The 15,764-nt window shown below is 48.9% G+C and overlaps 27 non-coding genes across 27 annotated transcripts; 15 read left to right on the top strand and 12 right to left on the bottom strand.

Moving 5' to 3' along the window:
* Positions 1–455: 455 nt before the first annotated feature.
* LOC138781786 (U5 spliceosomal RNA) lies at positions 456–569 on the bottom strand. The gene has a single exon (XR_011361510.1). It is a non-coding gene; the product is annotated as a U5 spliceosomal RNA (small nuclear RNA).
* A 248-nt stretch (positions 570–817) lies between these two features.
* On the top strand, positions 818–958 carry LOC138781354 (U4 spliceosomal RNA). The gene has a single exon (XR_011361469.1). It is a non-coding gene; the product is annotated as a U4 spliceosomal RNA (small nuclear RNA).
* A 903-nt stretch (positions 959–1,861) lies between these two features.
* Positions 1,862–2,002, top strand: LOC138781200 (U4 spliceosomal RNA). The gene has a single exon (XR_011361451.1). It is a non-coding gene; the product is annotated as a U4 spliceosomal RNA (small nuclear RNA).
* A 540-nt stretch (positions 2,003–2,542) lies between these two features.
* On the bottom strand, positions 2,543–2,656 carry LOC138781812 (U5 spliceosomal RNA). Its single transcript, XR_011361534.1, has one exon. It is a non-coding gene; the product is annotated as a U5 spliceosomal RNA (small nuclear RNA).
* Positions 2,657–2,904: 248 nt separating this feature from the next.
* Positions 2,905–3,045, top strand: LOC138781019 (U4 spliceosomal RNA). Its single transcript, XR_011361379.1, has one exon. It is a non-coding gene; the product is annotated as a U4 spliceosomal RNA (small nuclear RNA).
* Positions 3,046–3,586: 541 nt separating this feature from the next.
* LOC138781781 (U5 spliceosomal RNA) lies at positions 3,587–3,700 on the bottom strand. Its single transcript, XR_011361508.1, has one exon. It is a non-coding gene; the product is annotated as a U5 spliceosomal RNA (small nuclear RNA).
* A 248-nt stretch (positions 3,701–3,948) lies between these two features.
* On the top strand, positions 3,949–4,089 carry LOC138781008 (U4 spliceosomal RNA). The gene has a single exon (XR_011361378.1). It is a non-coding gene; the product is annotated as a U4 spliceosomal RNA (small nuclear RNA).
* A 540-nt stretch (positions 4,090–4,629) lies between these two features.
* Positions 4,630–4,743, bottom strand: LOC138781809 (U5 spliceosomal RNA). The gene has a single exon (XR_011361531.1). It is a non-coding gene; the product is annotated as a U5 spliceosomal RNA (small nuclear RNA).
* Positions 4,744–4,991: 248 nt separating this feature from the next.
* LOC138780841 (U4 spliceosomal RNA) lies at positions 4,992–5,132 on the top strand. Its single transcript, XR_011361356.1, has one exon. It is a non-coding gene; the product is annotated as a U4 spliceosomal RNA (small nuclear RNA).
* A 540-nt stretch (positions 5,133–5,672) lies between these two features.
* On the bottom strand, positions 5,673–5,786 carry LOC138781771 (U5 spliceosomal RNA). Its single transcript, XR_011361507.1, has one exon. It is a non-coding gene; the product is annotated as a U5 spliceosomal RNA (small nuclear RNA).
* A 248-nt stretch (positions 5,787–6,034) lies between these two features.
* LOC138781288 (U4 spliceosomal RNA) lies at positions 6,035–6,175 on the top strand. The gene has a single exon (XR_011361463.1). It is a non-coding gene; the product is annotated as a U4 spliceosomal RNA (small nuclear RNA).
* Positions 6,176–6,715: 540 nt separating this feature from the next.
* Positions 6,716–6,829, bottom strand: LOC138781760 (U5 spliceosomal RNA). The gene has a single exon (XR_011361506.1). It is a non-coding gene; the product is annotated as a U5 spliceosomal RNA (small nuclear RNA).
* Positions 6,830–7,077: 248 nt separating this feature from the next.
* Positions 7,078–7,218, top strand: LOC138781277 (U4 spliceosomal RNA). The gene has a single exon (XR_011361460.1). It is a non-coding gene; the product is annotated as a U4 spliceosomal RNA (small nuclear RNA).
* A 540-nt stretch (positions 7,219–7,758) lies between these two features.
* LOC138781749 (U5 spliceosomal RNA) lies at positions 7,759–7,872 on the bottom strand. The gene has a single exon (XR_011361505.1). It is a non-coding gene; the product is annotated as a U5 spliceosomal RNA (small nuclear RNA).
* A 248-nt stretch (positions 7,873–8,120) lies between these two features.
* LOC138781343 (U4 spliceosomal RNA) lies at positions 8,121–8,261 on the top strand. Its single transcript, XR_011361468.1, has one exon. It is a non-coding gene; the product is annotated as a U4 spliceosomal RNA (small nuclear RNA).
* A 901-nt stretch (positions 8,262–9,162) lies between these two features.
* Positions 9,163–9,303, top strand: LOC138780815 (U4 spliceosomal RNA). The gene has a single exon (XR_011361353.1). It is a non-coding gene; the product is annotated as a U4 spliceosomal RNA (small nuclear RNA).
* A 540-nt stretch (positions 9,304–9,843) lies between these two features.
* Positions 9,844–9,957, bottom strand: LOC138781497 (U5 spliceosomal RNA). Its single transcript, XR_011361482.1, has one exon. It is a non-coding gene; the product is annotated as a U5 spliceosomal RNA (small nuclear RNA).
* Positions 9,958–10,205: 248 nt separating this feature from the next.
* On the top strand, positions 10,206–10,346 carry LOC138780986 (U4 spliceosomal RNA). The gene has a single exon (XR_011361376.1). It is a non-coding gene; the product is annotated as a U4 spliceosomal RNA (small nuclear RNA).
* A 540-nt stretch (positions 10,347–10,886) lies between these two features.
* On the bottom strand, positions 10,887–11,000 carry LOC138781738 (U5 spliceosomal RNA). Its single transcript, XR_011361504.1, has one exon. It is a non-coding gene; the product is annotated as a U5 spliceosomal RNA (small nuclear RNA).
* Positions 11,001–11,248: 248 nt separating this feature from the next.
* On the top strand, positions 11,249–11,389 carry LOC138781255 (U4 spliceosomal RNA). Its single transcript, XR_011361456.1, has one exon. It is a non-coding gene; the product is annotated as a U4 spliceosomal RNA (small nuclear RNA).
* Positions 11,390–12,291: 902 nt separating this feature from the next.
* On the top strand, positions 12,292–12,432 carry LOC138780975 (U4 spliceosomal RNA). The gene has a single exon (XR_011361375.1). It is a non-coding gene; the product is annotated as a U4 spliceosomal RNA (small nuclear RNA).
* A 540-nt stretch (positions 12,433–12,972) lies between these two features.
* LOC138781727 (U5 spliceosomal RNA) lies at positions 12,973–13,086 on the bottom strand. Its single transcript, XR_011361503.1, has one exon. It is a non-coding gene; the product is annotated as a U5 spliceosomal RNA (small nuclear RNA).
* A 249-nt stretch (positions 13,087–13,335) lies between these two features.
* Positions 13,336–13,476, top strand: LOC138781299 (U4 spliceosomal RNA). The gene has a single exon (XR_011361464.1). It is a non-coding gene; the product is annotated as a U4 spliceosomal RNA (small nuclear RNA).
* A 540-nt stretch (positions 13,477–14,016) lies between these two features.
* On the bottom strand, positions 14,017–14,130 carry LOC138781716 (U5 spliceosomal RNA). The gene has a single exon (XR_011361502.1). It is a non-coding gene; the product is annotated as a U5 spliceosomal RNA (small nuclear RNA).
* Positions 14,131–14,378: 248 nt separating this feature from the next.
* LOC138780964 (U4 spliceosomal RNA) lies at positions 14,379–14,519 on the top strand. Its single transcript, XR_011361374.1, has one exon. It is a non-coding gene; the product is annotated as a U4 spliceosomal RNA (small nuclear RNA).
* Positions 14,520–15,060: 541 nt separating this feature from the next.
* LOC138781705 (U5 spliceosomal RNA) lies at positions 15,061–15,174 on the bottom strand. The gene has a single exon (XR_011361501.1). It is a non-coding gene; the product is annotated as a U5 spliceosomal RNA (small nuclear RNA).
* A 248-nt stretch (positions 15,175–15,422) lies between these two features.
* LOC138780820 (U4 spliceosomal RNA) lies at positions 15,423–15,563 on the top strand. Its single transcript, XR_011361354.1, has one exon. It is a non-coding gene; the product is annotated as a U4 spliceosomal RNA (small nuclear RNA).
* The last annotated feature ends 201 nt before the right edge of the window (positions 15,564–15,764 follow it).

Here is a 15,764-nt window from a genome sequence, read left to right as displayed (position 1 = left end):
AAAAGCATTCCATCAGCCAGTTGCCAATCCTGTCGTTTTTCAGTATTCCAGGACGCCTTGCAGCGGGGAAGGGTGGGCTCATTTGACACTTGGATGAGCTGTCCCTGGGAGAGGTGAGCTTTGGCTGCCCGGGATCCATTAGTTTGGGTCTGTAGCAAGTCAGGGGGAAAATATAGGGCCTGAAGCGTCCCCCAAAGAAAATGCTTGAGGCGAGTGCTTATCGCCATCTGGGGCAGAAGAGTCCTTATTTAAGTGAACAATTGCTTACCACTTGCCAGTCTTCTTTGGCTCCAAGTCGGCATTGCTGCGGGGCCATGGTGGTCATCTTGCAGAGAATTCCCAGCCGCTCTGTCAAGTGGGTGGAGCTATGCAAATTTATCCGGCTCTTCCTCTGCGTCAAAAATTCCTCAACTCAAAGATCCACAGTGGAGGAGCCCTCAGAAGGAAAGACTTGAGATGTTGATGAAAATAATCCCTGCAGGTAGATCCCTGTTCAGGATTGATCCTCTCCACGGAAACCTGTAGTAAAAGGTGAAAGATTTACAGGTTCTGAAGAGAAACCAGAGCATCTTGAGTATTAACAACAACAGCAGAAGAAGAGGAAGCAGGGAGTAGCTTGCCATGTGTGCTTGGCAGGCCAAAAAGGGGAAGGGCGTTGCCGTGAAGGAGAGAACAAAGGGGCCTGCAGCCCCGATTCCTCAGTGGGACAACTCCCAGAATGCCTTGCAGCAGGGGAAGGGAGGGCTCCTTTGAGTTTAGCCACGGCTTTAACGAGCTGTCCCTGGGAGGGGTGAATTTTGGCTGCCCAGCATCCTTTAGCTTTGCGCAGTGGCAGTATCATAGCCCATGAGGTTAAACCGAAGCGTGATTATTGCTAATTGAAAACTTTTCCCAATACCCCGCCATGATGACTTGAAATACAGTCAGCATCGGCAATTTTTGCTGGTCTCTCAGGAGACTTTATCTCAAGTATTAACAACAGAAAGAGAAAAAAGTTTGCCATGTATTCTCGGCAGGCAAAATAAAAAAGGGGAAAGGGAGAAAAAAGCATTCCATCAGCCAGTTGCCAATCCTGTCGTTTTTCAGTATTCCAGGACGCCTTGCAGCGGGGAAGGGTGGGCTCATTTGACACTTGGATGAGCTGTCCCTGGGAGAGGTGAGCTTTGGCTGCCCGGGATCCTTTAGCTTGGGTCTGTAGCAAGTCAGGGGGAAAATATAGGGCCTGAAGCGTCCCCCAAAGAAAATGCTTGAGGCGAGTGCTTATCGCCATCTGGGGCAGAAGAGTCCTTATTTAAGTGAACAATTGCTTACCACTTGCCAGTCTTCTTTGGCTCCAAGTCGGCATTGCTGCGGGGCCATGGTGGTCATCTTGCAGAGAATTCCCAGGCCGCATCTGTCAAGTGGGTGGAGCTATGCAAATTTATCCCGCTCTTCCTCTGCGTCAAAAATTCCTCAACTCAAAGATCCACAGTGGAGGAGCCCTCAGAAGGAAAGACTTGAGATGTTGATGAAAATAATCCCTGCAGGTAGATCCCTGTTCAGGATTGATCCTCTCCACGGAAACTGTAGTAAAAGGTGAAAGATTTACAGGTTCTGAAGAGAAACCAGAGCATCTTGAGTATTAACAACAACAGCAGAAGAAGAAGAAGCAGGGAGTAGCTTGCCATGTGTGCTTGGCAGGCCAAAAAGGGGAAGGGCGTTGCCGTGAAGGAGAGAACAAAGGGGCCTGCAGCCCCGATTCCTCAGTGGGACAACTCCCAGAATGCCTTGCAGCAGGGGAAGGGAGGGCTCCTTTGAGTTTAGCCACGGCTTTAACGAGCTGTCCCTGGGAGGGGTGAATTTTGGATGCCCAGCATCCTTTAGCTTTGCGCAGTGGCAGTATCACATCCCATGAGGTTAAACCGAGGCGTGATTATTGCTAATTGAAAACTTTTCCCAATACCCCGCCATGATGACTTGAAATACAGTCAGCATAGGCAATTTTTGCTGGTCTCTCAGGAGACTTTATCTTAAGTATTAACAACAGAAAGAGAAAAGAGTTTGCCATGTATTCTCGGCGGGCAAAATAAAAAAGGGGAAAGAGAGAAAAAAGCATTCCTTCAGGCAGTTGCCTATCCTGTCGTTTTTCAGTATTCCAGGACGCCTTGCAGCGGGGAAGGGTGGGCTCATTTGACACTTGGATGAGCTGTCCCTGGGAGAGGTGAGCTTTGGCTGCCCGGGATCCTTTAGTTTGGGTCTGTAGCAAGTCAGGGGGAAAATATAGGGCCTGAAGCGTCCCCCAAAGAAAATGCTTGAGGCGAGTGCTTATCACCATCTGGGGCAGAAGAGTCCTTATTTAAGTGAACAATTGCTTACCACTTGCCAGTCTTCTTTGGCTCCAAGTCGGCATTGCTGCGGGGCCATGGTGGTCATCTTGCAGAGAATTCCCAGCCGCTCTGTCAAGTGGGTGGAGCTATGCAAATTTATCCCGCTCTTCCTCTGCGTCAAAAATTCCTCAACTCAAAGATCTACAGTGGAGGAGCCCTCAGAAGGAAAGACTTGAGATGTTGATGAAAATAATCCCTGCAGGTAGATCCCTGTTCAGGATTGATCCTCTCCACGGAAACTTGTAGTAAAAGGTGAAAGATTTACAGGTTCTGAAGAGAAACCAGAGCATCTTGAGTATTAACAACAACAGCAGAAGAAGAGGAAGCAGGGAGTAGCTTGCCATGTGTGCTTGGCAGGCCAAAAAGGGGAAGGGCGTTGCCGTGAAGGAAAGAACAAAGGGGCCTGCAGCCCCGATTCCTCAGTGGGACAACTCCCAGAATGCCTTGCAGCAGGGGAAGGGAGGGCTCCTTTGAGTTTAGCCACGGCTTTAACGAGCTGTCCCTGGGAGGGGTGAATTTTGGCTGCCCAGCATCCTTTAGCTTTGCGCAGTGGCAGTATCATAGCCCATGAGGTTAAACCGAGGCGTGATTATTGCTAATTGAAAACTTTTCCCAATACCCCGCCATGATGACTTGAAATACAGTCAGCATCGGCAATTTTTGCTGGTCTCTCAGGAGACTTTATCTCAAGTATTAACAACAGAAAGAGAAAAAAGTTTGCCATGTATTCTCGGCGGGCAAAATAAAAAAGGGGAAAGGGAGAAAAAAAGCATTCCATCAGGCAGTTGCTAATCCTATCGTTTTTCAGTATTCCAGGACGCCTTGCAGCGGGGAAGGGTGGGCTCATTTGACACTTGGATGAGCTGTCCCTGGGAGAGGTGAGCTTTGGCTGCCCGGGATCCTTTAATTTGGGTCTGTAGCAAGTCAGGGGGAAAATATAGGGCCTGAAGCGTCCCCCAAAGAAAATGCTTGAGGCGAGTGCTTATCGCCATCTGGGGCAGAAGAGTCCTTATTTAAGTGAACAATTGCTTACCACTTGCCAGTCTTCTTTGGCTCCAAGTTGGCATTGCTGCGGGGCCATGGTGGTCATCTTGCAGAGAATTCCCAGCCGCTCTGTCAAGTGGGTGGAGCTATGCAAATTTATCCGGCTCTTCCTCTGCGTCAAAAATTCCTCAACTCAAAGATCCACAGTGGAGGAGCCCTCAGAAGGAAAGACTTGAGATGTTGATGAAAATAATCCCTGCAGGTAGATCCCTGTTCAGGATTGATCCTCTCCACGGAAACCTGTAGTAAAAGGTGAAAGATTTACAGGTTCTGAAGAGAAACCAGAGCATCTTGAGTATTAACAACAACAGCAGAAGAAGAGGAAGCAGGGAGTAGCTTGCCATGTGTGCTTGGCAGGCCAAAAAGGGGAAGGGCGTTGCCGTGAAGGAGAGAACAAAGGGGCCTGCAGCCCCGATTCCTCAGTGGGACAACTCCCAGAATGCCTTGCAGCAGGGGAAGGGAGGGCTCCTTTGAGTTTAGCCACGGCTTTAACGAGCTGTCCCTGGGAGGGGTGAATTTTGGCTGCCCAGCATCCTTTAGCTTTGCGCAGTGGCAGTATCATAGCCCATGAGGTTAAACCGAGGCGTGATTATTGCTAATTGAAAACTTTTCCCAATACCCCGCCATGATGACTTGAAATACAGTCAGCATCGGCAATTTTTGCTGGTCTCTCAGGAGACTTTATCTCAAGTATTAACAACAGAAAGAGAAAAAAGTTTGCCATGTATTCTCGGCAGGCAAAATAAAAAAGGGGAAAGGGAGAAAAAAGCATTCCATCAGCCAGTTGCCAATCCTGTCGTTTTTCAGTATTCCAGGACGCCTTGCAGCGGGGAAGGGTGGGCTCATTTGACACTTGGATGAGCTGTCCCTGGGAGAGGTGAGCTTTGGCTGCCCGGGATCCTTTAGTTTGGGTCTGTAGCAAGTCAGGGGGAAAATATAGGGCCTGAAACGTCCCCCAAAGAAAATGCTTGAGGCGAGTGCTTATCACCATCTGGGGCAGAAGAGTCCTTATTTAAGTGAACAATTGCTTACCACTTGCCAGTCTTCTTTGGCTCCAAGTCGGCATTGCTGCGGGGCCATGGTGGTCATCTTGCAGAGAATTCCCAGCCGCTCTGTCAAGTGGGTGGAGCTATGCAAATTTATCCCGCTCTTCCTCTGCGTCAAAAATTCCTCAACTCAAAGATCCACAGTGGAGGAGCCCTCAGAAGGAAAGACTTGAGATGTTGATGAAAATAATCCCTGCAGGTAGATCCCTGTTCAGGATTGATCCTCTCCACAGAAACCTGTAGTAAAAGGTGAAAGATTTACAGGTTCTGAAGAGAAACCAGAGCATCTTGAGTATTAACAACAACAGCAGAAGAAGAGGAAGCAGGGAGTAGCTTGCCATGTGTGCTTGGCAGGCCAAAAAGGGGAAGGGCGTTGCCGTGAAGGAGAGAACAAAGGGGCCTGCAGCCCGGATTCCTCAGTGGGACAACTCCCAGAATGCCTTGCAGCAGGGGAAGGGAGGGCTCCTTTGAGTTTAGCCACGGCTTTAACGAGCTGTCCCTGGGAGGGGTGAATTTTGGCTGCCCAGCATCCTTTAGCTTTGCGCAGTGGCAGTATCATAGCCCATGAGGTTAAACCGAGGCGTGATTATTGCTAATTGAAAACTTTTCCCAATACCCCGCCATGATGACTTGAAATACAGTCAGCATCGGCAATTTTTGCTGGTCTCTTAGGAGACTTTATCTCAAGTATTAACAACAGAAAGAGAAAAAAGTTTGCCATGTATTCTCGGCGGGCAAAATAAAAAAGGGGAAAGGGAGAAAAAAGCATTCCATCAGCCAGTTGCCAATCCTGTCGTTTTTCAGTATTCCAGGACGCCTTGCAGCGGGGAAGGGTGGGCTCATTTGACACTTGGATGAGCTGTCCCCGGGAGAGGTAAGCTTTGGCTGCCCGGGATCCTTTAGTTTGGGTCTGTAGCAAGTCAGGGGGAAAATATAGGGCCTGAAATGTCCCCCAAAGAAAATGCTTGAGGCGAGTGCTTATCACCATCTGGGGCAGAAGAGTCCTTATTTAAGTGAACAATTGCTTACCACTTGCCAGTCTTCTTTGGCTCCAAGTCGGCATTGCTGCGGGGCCATGGTGGTCATCTTGCAGAGAATTCCCAGCCGCTCTGTCAAGTGGGTGGAGCTATGCAAATTTATCCCGCTCTTCCTCTGCGTCAAAAATTCCTCAACTCAAAAATCCACAGTGGAGGAGCCCTCAGAAGGAAAGACTTGAGATGTTGATGAAAATAATCCCTGCAGGTAGATCCCTGTTCAGGATTGATCCTCTCCACGGAAACCTGTAGTAAAAGGTGAAAGATTTACAGGTTCTGAAGAGAAACCAGAGCATCTTGAGTATTAACAACAACAGCAGAAGAAGAGGAAGCAGGGAGTAGCTTGCCATGTGTGCTTGGCAGGCCAAAAAGGGGAAGGGCGTTGCCGTGAAGGAAAGAACAAAGGGGCCTGCAGCCCCGATTCCTCAGTGGGACAACTCCCAGAATGCCTTGCAGCAGGGGAAGGGAGGGCTCCTTTGAGTTTAGCCACGGCTTTAACGAGCTGTCCCTGGGAGGGGTGAATTTTGGCTGCCCAGCATCCTTTAGCTTTGCGCAGTGGCAGTATCATAGCCCATGAGGTTAAACCGAGGCGTGATTATTGCTAATTGAAAACTTTTCCCAATACCCCGCCATGATGACTTGAAATACAGTCAGCATCGGCAAGTTTTGCTGGTCTCTCAGGAGACTTTATCTCAAGTATTAACAACAGAAAGAGAAAAAAGTTTGCCATGTATTCTCGGCGGGCAAAATAAAAAAGGGGAAAGGGAGAAAAAAGCATTCCATCAGCCAGTTGCTAATCCTATCGTTTTTCAGTATTCCAGGACGCCTTGCAGCGAGGAAGGGTGGGCTCATTTGACACTTGGATGAGCTGTCCCTGGGAGAGGTGAGCTTTGGCTGCCCGGGATCCTTTAATTTGGGTCTGTAGCAAGTCAGGGGGAAAATATAGGGCCTGAAACGTCCCCCAAAGAAAATGCTTGAGGCGAGTGCTTATCGCCATCTGGGGCAGAAGAGTCCTTATTTAAGTGAACAATTGCTTACCACTTGCCAGTCTTCTTTGGCTCCAAGTTGGCATTGCTGCGGGGCCATGGTGGTCATCTTGCAGAGAATTCCCAGCCGCTCTGTCAAGTGGGTGGAGCTATGCAAATTTATCCGGCTCTTCCTCTGCGTCAAAAATTCCTCAACTCAAAGATCCACAGTGGAGGAGCCCTCAGAAGGAAAGACTTGAGATGTTGATGAAAATAATCCCTGCAGGTAGATCCCTGTTCAGGATTGATCCTCTCCACGGAAACCTGTAGTAAAAGGTGAAAGATTTACAGGTTCTGAAGAGAAACCAGAGCATCTTGAGTATTAACAACAACAGCAGAAGAAGAGGAAGCAGGGAGTAGCTTGCCATGTGTGCTTGGCAGGCCAAAAAGGGGAAGGGCGTTGCCGTGAAGGAAAGAACAAAGGGGCCTGCAGCCCCGATTCCTCAGTGGGACAACTCCCAGAATGCCTTGCAGCAGGGGAAGGGAGGGCTCCTTTGAGTTTAGCCACGGCTTTAACGAGCTGTCCCTGGGAGGGGTGAATTTTGGCTGCCCAGCATCCTTTAGCTTTGCGCAGTGGCAGTATCATAGCCCATGAGGTTAAACCGAGGCGTGATTATTGCTAATTGAAAACTTTTCCCAATACCCCGCCATGATGACTTGAAATACAGTCAGCATCGGCAAGTTTTGCTGGTCTCTCAGGAGACTTTATCTCAAGTATTAACAACAGAAAGAGAAAAAAGTTTGCCATGTATTCTCGGCGGGCAAAATAAAAAAGGGGAAAGGGAGAAAAAAGCATTCCATCAGGCAGTTGCTAATCCTATCGTTTTTCAGTATTCCAGGACGCCTTGCAGCGGGGAAGGGTGGGCTCATTTGACACTTGGATGAGCTGTCCCTGGGAGAGGTGAGCTTTGGCTGCCCGGGATCCTTTAATTTGGGTCTGTAGCAAGTCAGGGGGAAAATATAGGGCCTGAAACGTCCCCCAAAGAAAATGCTTGAGGCGAGTGCTTATCGCCATCTGGGGCAGAAGAGTCCTTATTTAAGTGAACAATTGCTTACCACTTGCCAGTCTTCTTTGGCTCCAAGTTGGCATTGCTGCGGGGCCATGGTGGTCATCTTGCAGAGAATTCCCAGCCGCTCTGTCAAGTGGGTGGAGCTATGCAAATTTATCCGGCTCTTCCTCTGCGTCAAAAATTCCTCAACTCAAAGATCCACAGTGGAGGAGCCCTCAGAAGGAAAGACTTGAGATGTTGATGAAAATAATCCCTGCAGGTAGATCCCTGTTCAGGATTGATCCTCTCCACGGAAACCTGTAGTAAAAGGTGAAAGATTTACAGGTTCTGAAGAGAAACCAGAGCATCTTGAGTATTAACAACAACAGCAGAAGAAGAGGAAGCAGGGAGTAGCTTGCCATGTGTGCTTGGCAGGCCAAAAAGGGGAAGGGCGTTGCCGTGAAGGAGAGAACAAAGGGGCCTGCAGCCCCGATTCCTCAGTGGGACAACTCCCAGAATGCCTTGCAGCAGGGGAAGGGAGGGCTCCTTTGAGTTTAGCCACGGCTTTAACGAGCTGTCCCTGGGAGGGGTGAATTTTGGCTGCCCAGCATCCTTTAGCTTTGCGCAGTGGCAGTATCATAGCCCATGAGGTTAAACCGAAGCGTGATTATTGCTAATTGAAAACTTTTCCCAATACCCCGCCATGATGACTTGAAATACAGTCAGCATCGGCAATTTTTGCTGGTCTCTCAGGAGACTTTATCTCAAGTATTAACAACAGAAAGAGAAAAAAGTTTGCCATGTATTCTCGGCAGGCAAAATAAAAAAGGGGAAAGGGAGAAAAAAGCATTCCATCAGGCAGTTGCCAATCCTGTCGTTTTTCAGTATTCCAGGACGCCTTGCAGCGGGGAAGGGTGGGCTCATTTGACACTTGGATGAGCTGTCCCTGGGAGAGGTGAGCTTTGGCTGCCCGGGATCCTTTAGCTTGGGTCTGTAGCAAGTCAGGGGGAAAATATAGGGCCTGAAGCGTCCCCCAAAGAAAATGCTTGAGGCGAGTGCTTATCGCCATCTGGGGCAGAAGAGTCCTTATTTAAGTGAACAATTGCTTACCACTTGCCAGTCTTCTTTGGCTCCAAGTCGGCATTGCTGCGGGGCCATGGTGGTCATCTTGCAGAGAATTCCCAGGCGCACTGTCAAGTGGGTGGAGCTATGCAAATTTATCCCGCTCTTCCTCTGCGTCAAAAATTCCTCAACTCAAAGATCCACAGTGGAGGAGCCCTCAGAAGGAAAGACTTGAGATGTTGATGAAAATAATCCCTGCAGGTAGATCCCTGTTCAGGATTGATCCTCTCCACGGAAACTGTAGTAAAAGGTGAAAGATTTACAGGTTCTGAAGAGAAACCAGAGCATCTTGAGTATTAACAACAACAGCAGAAGAAGAAGAAGCAGGGAGTAGCTTGCCATGTGTGCTTGGCAGGCCAAAAAGGGGAAGGGCGTTGCCGTGAAGGAGAGAACAAAGGGGCCTGCAGCCCCGATTCCTCAGTGGGACAACTCCCAGAATGCCTTGCAGCAGGGGAAGGGAGGGCTCCTTTGAGTTTAGCCACGGCTTTAACGAGCTGTCCCTGGGAGGGGTGAATTTTGGCTGCCCAGCATCCTTTAGCTTTGCGCAGTGGCAGTATCATAGCCAATGAGGTTAAACCGAGGCGTGATTATTGCTAATTGAAAACTTTTCCCAATACCCCGCCATGATGACTTGAAATACAGTCAGCATCGGCAATTTTTGCTGGTCTCTCAGGAGACTTTATCTCAAGTATTAACAACAGAAAGAGAAAAAAGTTTGCCATGTATTCTCGGCGGGCAAAATAAAAAAGGGGAAAGGGAGAAAAAAGCATTCCATCAGCCAGTTGCCAATCCTGTCGTTTTTCAGTATTCCAGGACGCCTTGCAGCGGGGAAGGGTGGGCTCATTTGACACTTGGATGAGCTGTCCCTGGGAGAGGTGAGCTTTGGCTGCCCGGGATCCTTTAGTTTGGGTCTGTAGCAAGTCAGGGGGAAAATATAGGGCCTGAAACGTCCCCCAAAGAAAATGCTTGAGGCGAGTGCTTATCACCATCTGGGGCAGAAGAGTCCTTATTTAAGTGAACAATTGCTTACCACTTGCCAGTCTTCTTTGGCTCCAAGTCGGCATTGCTGCGGGGCCATGGTGGTCATCTTGCAGAGAATTCCCAGCCGCTCTGTCAAGTGGGTGGAGCTATGCAAATTTATCCCGCTCTTCCTCTGCGTCAAAAATTCCTCAACTCAAAGATCCACAGTGGAGGAGCCCTCAGAAGGAAAGACTTGAGATGTTGATGAAAATAATCCCTGCAGGTAGATCCCTGTTCAGGATTGATCCTCTCCACGGAAACCTGTAGTAAAAGGTGAAAGATTTACAAGTTCTGAAGAGAAACCAGAGCATCTTGAGTATTAACAACAACAGAAGAAGAAGAGGAAGCAGGGAGTAGCTTGCCATGTGTGCTTGGCAGGCCAAAAAGGGGAAGGGCGTTGCCGTGAAGGAGAGAACAAAGGGGCCTGCAGCCCCGATTCCTCAGTGGGACAACTCCCAGAATGCCTTGCAGCAGGGGAAGGGAGGGCTCCTTTGAGTTTAGCCACGGCTTTAACGAGCTGTCCCTGGGAGGGGTGAATTTTGGCTGCCCAGCATCCTTTAGCTTTGCGCAGTGGCAGTATCATAGCCCATGAGGTTAAACCGAGGCGTGATTATTGCTAATTGAAAACTTTTCCCAATACCCCGCCATGATGACTTGAAATACAGTCAGCATCGGCAATTTTTGCTGGTCTCTCAGGAGACTTTATCTCAAGTATTAACAACAGAAAGAGAAAAAAGTTTGCCATGTATTCTCGGCGGGCAAAATAAAAAAGGGGAAAGGGAGAAAAAAGCATTCCATCAGCCAGTTGCCAATCCTGTCGTTTTTCAGTATTCCAGGACGCCTTGCAGCGGGGAAGGGTGGGCTCATTTGACACTTGGATGAGCTGTCCCTGGGAGAGGTGAGCTTTGGCTGCCCGGGATCCTTTAGTTTGGGTCTGTAGCAAGTCAGGGGGAAAATATAGGGCCTGAAATGTCCCCCAAAGAAAATGCTTGAGGCGAGTGCTTATCACCATCTGGGGCAGAAGAGTCCTTATTTAAGTGAACAATTGCTTACCACTTGCCAGTCTTCTTTGGCTCCAAGTCGGCATTGCTGCGGGGCCATGGTGGTCATCTTGCAGAGAATTCCCAGCCGCTCTGTCAAGTGGGTGGAGCTATGCAAATTTATCCCGCTCTTCCTCTGCGTCAAAAATTCCTCAACTCAAAGATCCACAGTGGAGGAGCCCTCAGAAGGAAAGACTTGAGATGTTGATGAAAATAATCCCTGCAGGTAGATCCCTGTTCAGGATTGATCCTCTCCACGGAAACCTGTAGTAAAAGGTGAAAGATTTACAGGTTCTGAAGAGAAACCAGAGCATCTTGAGTATTAACAACAACAGCAGAAGAAGAGGAAGCAGGGAGTAGCTTGCCATGTGTGCTTGGCAGGCCAAAAAGGGGAAGGGCGTTGCCGTGAAGGAAAGAACAAAGGGGCCTGCAGCCCCGATTCCTCAGTGGGACAACTCCCAGAATGCCTTGCAGCAGGGGAAGGGAGGGCTCCTTTGAGTTTAGCCACGGCTTTAACGAGCTGTCCCTGGGAGGGGTGAATTTTGGCTGCCCAGCATCCTTTAGCTTTGCGCAGTGGCAGTATCATAGCCCATGAGGTTAAACCGAGGCGTGATTATTGCTAATTGAAAACTTTTCCCAATACCCCGCCATGATGACTTGAAATACAGTCAGCATCAGCAATTTTTGCTGGTCTCTCAGGAGACTTTATCTCAAGTATTAACAACAGAAAGAGAAAAAAGTTTGCCATGTATTCTCGGCGGGCAAAATAAAAAAGGGGAAAGGGAGAAAAAAGCATTCCATCAGGCAGTTGCTAATCCTATCGTTTTTCAGTATTCCAGGACGCCTTGCAGCGGGGAAGGGTGGGCTCATTTGACACTTGGATGAGCTGTCCCTGGGAGAGGTGAGCTTTGGCTGCCCGGGATCCTTTAGTTTGGGTCTGTAGCAAGTCAGGGGGAAAATATAGGGCCTGAAACGTCCCCCAAAGAAAATGCTTGAGGCGAGTGCTTATCACCATCTGGGGCAGAAGAGTCCTTATTTAAGTGAACAATTGCTTACCACTTGCCAGTCTTCTTTGGCTCCAAGTCGGCATTGCTGCGGGGCCATGGTGGTCATCTTGCAGAGAATTCCCAGCCGCTCTGTCAAGTGGGTGGAGCTATGCAAATTTATCCCGCTCTTCCTCTGCGTCAAAAATTCCTCAACTCAAAGATCTACAGTGGAGGAGCCCTCAGAAGGAAAGACTTGAGATGTTGATGAAAATAATCCCTGCAGGTAGATCCCTGTTTAGGATTGATCCTCTCCACAAAAACCTGTAGTAAAAGGTGAAAGATTTACAGGTTCTGAAGAGAAACCAGAGCATCTTGAGTATTAACAACAACAGCAGAAGAAGAGGAAGCAGGGAGTAGCTTGCAATGTGTGCTTGGCAGGCCAAAAAGGGGAAGGGCGTTGCCGTGAAGGAGAGAACAAAGGGGCCTGCAGCCCGGATTCCTCAGTGGGACAACTCCCAGAATGCCTTGCAGCAGGGGAAGGGAGGGCTCCTTTGAGTTTAGCCACGGCTTTAACGAGCTGTCCCTGGGAGGGGTGAATTTTGGCTGCCCAGCATCCTTTAGCTTTGCGCAGTGGCAGTATCATAGCCCATGAGGTTAAACCGAGGCGTGATTATTGCTAATTGAAAACTTTTCCCAATACCCCGCCATGATGACTTGAAATACAGTCAGCATCGGCAATTTTTGCTGGTCTCTCAGGAGACTTTATCTCAAGGATTAACAACAGAAAGAGAAAAAAGTTTGCCATGTATTCTCGGCGGGCAAAATAAAAAAGGGGAAAGGGAGAAAAAAGCATTCCATCAGCCAGTTGCCAATCCTGTCGTTTTTCAGTATTCCAGGACGCCTTGCAGCGGGGAAGGGTGGGCTCATTTGACACTTGGATGAGCTGTCCCTGGGAGAGGTGAGCTTTGGCTGCCCGGGATCCTTTAGTTTGGGTCTGTAGCAAGTCAGGGGGAAAATATAGGGCCTGAAATGTCCCCCAAAGAAAATGCTTGAGGCGAGTGCTTATCACCATCTGGGGCAGAAGAGTCCTTATTTAAGTGAACAATTGCTTACCACTTGCCAGTCTTCTTTGGCTCCAAGTCGGCATTGCTGCGGGGCCATGGTGGTCATCTTGCAGAGAATTCCCAGCCGCTCTGTCAAGTGGGTGGAGCTATGCAAATTTATCCCGCTCTTCCTCTGCGTCAAAAATTCCTCAACTCAAAGATCCACAGTGGAGGAGCCCTCAGAAGGAAAGACTTGAGATGTTGATGAAAATAATCCCTGCAGGTAGATCCCTGTTCAGGATTGATCCTCTCCACGGAAACCTGTAGTAAAAGGTGAAAGATTTACAGGTTCTGAAGAGAAACCAGAGCATCTTGAGTATTAACAACAACAGCAGAAGAAGAGGAAGCAGGGAGTAGCTTGCCATGTGTGCTTGGCAGGCCAAAAAGGGGAAGGGCGTTGCCGTGAAGGAAGAGAACAAAGGGGCCTGCAGCCCCGATTCCTCAGTGGGACAACTCCCAGAATGCCTTGCAGCAGGGGAAGGGAGGGCTCCTTTGAGTTTAGCCACGGCTTTAACGAGCTGTCCCTGGGAGGGGTGAATTTTGGCTGCCCAGCATCCTTTAGCTTTGCGCAGTGGCAGTATCATAGCCCATGAGGTTAAACCGAGGCGTGATTATTGCTAATTGAAAACTTTACCCAATACCCCGCCATGATGACTTGAAATACAGTCAGCATCGGCAAGTTTTGCTGGTCTCTCAGGAGACTTTATCTCAAGTATTAACAACAGAAAGAGAAAAAAGTTTGCCATGTATTCTCGGCGGGCAAAATAAAAAAGGGGAAAGGGAGAAAAAAGCATTCCATCAGGCAGTTGCTAATCCTATCGTTTTTCAGTATTCCAGGACGCCTTGCAGCGGGGAAGGGTGGGCTCATTTGACACTTGGATGAGCTGTCCCTGGGAGAGGTGAGCTTTGGCTGCCCGGGATCCTTTAATTTGGGTCTGTAGCAAGTCAGGGGGAAAATATAGGGCCTGAAACGTCCCCCAAAGAAAATGCTTGAGGCGAGTGCTTATCGCCATCTGGGGCAGAAGAGTCCTTATTTAAGTGAACAATTGCTTACCACTTGCCAGTCTTCTTTGGCTCCAAGTCGGCATTGCTGCGGGGCCATGGTGGTCATCTTGCAGAGAATTCCCAGCCGCTCTGTCAAGTGGGTGGAGCTATGCAAATTTATCCCGCTCTTCCTCTGCGTCAAAAATTCCTCAACTCAAAGATCCACAGTGGAGGAGCCCTCAGAAGGAAAGACTTGAGATGTTGATGAAAATAATCCCTGCAGGTAGATCCCTGTTCAGGATTGATCCTCTCCACGGAAACCTGTAGTAAAAGGTGAAAGATTTACAGGTTCTGAAGAGAAACCAGAGCATCTTGAGTATTAACAACAACAGCAGAAGAAGAGGAAGCAGGGAGTAGCTTGCCATGTGTGCTTGGCAGGCCAAAAAGGGGAAGGGCGTTGCCGTGAAGGAGAGAACAAAGGGGCCTGCAGCCCCGATTCCTCAGTGGGACAACTCCCAGAATGCCTTGCAGCAGGGGAAGGGAGGGCTCCTTTGAGTTTAGCCACGGCTTTAACGAGCTGTCCCTGGGAGGGGTGAATTTTGGCTGCCCAGCATCCTTTAGCTTTGCGCAGTGGCAGTATCATAGCCCATGAGGTTAAACCGAGGCGTGATTATTGCTAATTGAAAACTTTTCCCAATACCCCGCCATGATGACTTGAAATACAGTCAGCATCGGCAATTTTTGCTGGTCTCTCAGGAGACTTTATCTCAAGTATTAACAACAGAAAGAGAAAAAGTTTGCCATGTATTCTCGGCGGGCAAAATAAAAAAGGGGAAAGAGGAGAAAAAAGCATTCCATCAGGCAGTTGTCCAATCCTGTCGTTTTTCAGTATTCCAGGACGCCTTGCAGCGGGGAAGGGTGGGCTCATTTGACACTTGGATGAGCTGTCCCTGGGAGAGGTGAGCTTTGGCTGCCCGGGATCCTTTAGTTTGGGTCTGTAGCAAGTCAGGGGGAAAATATAGGGCCTGAAACGTCCCCCAAAGAAAATGCTTGAGGCGAGTGCTTATCACCATCTGGGGCAGAAGAGTCCTTATTTAAGTGAACAATTGCTTACCACTTGCCAGTCTTCTTTGGCTCCAAGTCGGCATTGCTGCGGGGCCATGGTGGTCATCTTGCAGAGAATTCCCAGCCGCTCTGTCAAGTGGGTGGAGCTATGCAAATTTATCCCGCTCTTCCTCTGCGTCAAAAATTCCTCAACTCAAAGATCCACAGTGGAGGAGCCCTCAGAAGGAAAGACTTGAGATGTTGATGAAAATAATCCCTGCAGGTAGATCCCTGTTCAGGATTGATCCTCTCCACGGAAACCTGTAGTAAAAGGTGAAAGATTTACAGGTTCTGAAGAGAAACCAGAGCATCTTGAGTATTAACAACAACAGCAGAAGAAGAGGAAGCAGGGAGTAGCTTGCCATGTGTGCTTGGCAGGCCAAAAAGGGGAAGGGCGTTGCCGTGAAGGAGAGAACAAAGGGGCCTGCAGCCCCGATTCCTCAGTGGGACAACTCCCAGAATGCCTTGCAGCAGGGGAAGGGAGGGCTCCTTTGAGTTTAGCCACGGCTTTAACGAGCTGTCCCTGGGAGGGGTGAATTTTGGCTGCCCAGCATCCTTTAGCTTTGCGCAGTGGCAGTATCATAGCCCATGAGGTTAAACCGAGGCGTGATTATTGCTAATTGAAAACTTTTCCCAATACCCCGCCATGATGACTTGAAATACAGTCAGCATCGGCAATTTTTGGTGGTCTCTCAGGAGACTTTATCTCAAGTATTAACAACAGAAAGAGAAAAAAGTTTGCCATGTATTCTCGGCGGGCAAAATAAAAAAGGGGAAAGGGAGAAAAAAGCATTCCATCAGGCAGTTGCCAATCCTGTCGTTTTTCAGTATTCCAGGACGCCTTGCAGCGGGGAAGGGTGGGCTCATTTGACACTTGGATGAGCTGTCACTGGGAGAGGTG

The sequence above is a fragment of the Dendropsophus ebraccatus genome, chromosome 1 (assembly GCF_027789765.1).
Source record: "Dendropsophus ebraccatus isolate aDenEbr1 chromosome 1, aDenEbr1.pat, whole genome shotgun sequence".
In the NCBI taxonomy this organism is placed as follows: Eukaryota; Metazoa; Chordata; class Amphibia; order Anura; family Hylidae; genus Dendropsophus; species Dendropsophus ebraccatus.
This window is presented reverse-complemented; position numbering and strand designations above follow the sequence as displayed.